The following is a 1,466-nucleotide window of genomic DNA, read 5'->3' as shown; positions in this document are numbered from 1 at the left end:
GTGATGTCAGAGGAAGGGGATTGTGATGAGAGGAAAGGTCAGGGGACTGGGACACTTTTTCCTTTGTGATTATAAAATTGAACAGACAAGATTGCTTCAAGCTAAGAAGTTGCTGCTGGAAATATTTAGCATTGCTGGGGCTGGGAGGCTTGACACCCACAGACTTATACTCCTTCCTGACTTTTATCCCATCTCAGAGGTTCTCCCCAACTTCATGGTCTTTGCCTATCTAGGAGCCTCAGACAAACAGGCTGGACCAAGGCTGCAACCTCATGATGGGCATGTGTGGGTCTAGCTCCTGCATGAGCTCAACATCTGGGCCTCTCTGAGCTGCACAGCTGAAGAAAGAGACAAGATGTCTATAGCCTCACCCACGTGATAAGAGTTGAACTTTACAATGGATGCCCTTTCTTCCACTCCAGAGTTGTCAGAGGTAAAGAAACAAGCAATATTTGCTGTGGGCTCTTGGTTTTTCTGTAGGTCCCTCCATACACTACTAGGAACTGCTTCCTTTTTCCTTCCTGCAGAGGAATCAGGCATGGCTGAGAAAGATTCAAGTTGTGGAGGTGATGATGATTTGTGCTTTAGAGGATGGACGGGGCCTGCAGGGAAGGCGGAGCTGTGGGGAACGCTCTCTAGGAGGGAGAGTAACATGCCTACAAACACCTGGGAAGGTGAGGGCTGCCTCTCCTGCTTGGGCTGGACCTGGGACCAGCTCTCAGGGATGGGATTGGAGGGGCAGAAGAAATGCTCCCAGAAAGAGGGAGGAAGCAGCATGTTGACATCCTTCTCTCTCAGCTCTGGAATGGGTTCTCCCTAAGCACAAAGGTTGTGTTCAGGGACCCTCAGCCCACACTCAGCTGGTGACCCTTTAATGTCCAAGCATCCATAGGCAGGCACTGGCTGCCATCCTGTTTCCCCATTGCCTCCTCATGACTTGTGCCTCCTCCTCAGGGACCAGCTAGATGTCAGGGCCAGGAGAGGTGTTAGACCCTCTAGGAAAAGAAAGCAAAGCCAGGCTGGCACGTTCTCTCTGAGATGACAAAACTCCCCATCCCCTGGTGATGTCATCATCCTATCCCATTGTCCTGAAATGATGAATTCCACAAAGGAATTCCAATCCATGGCCCCTGCTTGGAACTAGACAGGAACATTCCTCCAGCCTCCTTCATCCTCCCCTTCCCCTACTCTGACGAATCTTCTCACTTTTCATTAGACTCTAAGTTCCTTGGAGAGTCAGTACTCACAGGTCAGTACCCAAGAGTGCTGGCTTTTGAATCAGACATAATCTAGGTTAAAATCCTGAATCCACCCCCTAGGAGCTGAGTAATCTTGGGGCCATGATGTAGGCCTGTATATCCTGCAACTATCTTGACATCTTCATTTGTGTGTGTGTATATATACATATGTGTGTGTGTGTGTGTTTGTGTGTGTGTGTGTATATATATATATATATATATATATTT

This window comes from Rhinopithecus bieti, unplaced genomic scaffold, assembly GCF_001698545.2.
Source record: "Rhinopithecus bieti isolate Rb0 unplaced genomic scaffold, ASM169854v2 scaffold_27016, whole genome shotgun sequence".
Taxonomy (NCBI): Eukaryota; Metazoa; Chordata; class Mammalia; order Primates; family Cercopithecidae; genus Rhinopithecus; species Rhinopithecus bieti.
Note: the sequence above shows the minus strand (reverse complement) of the source record.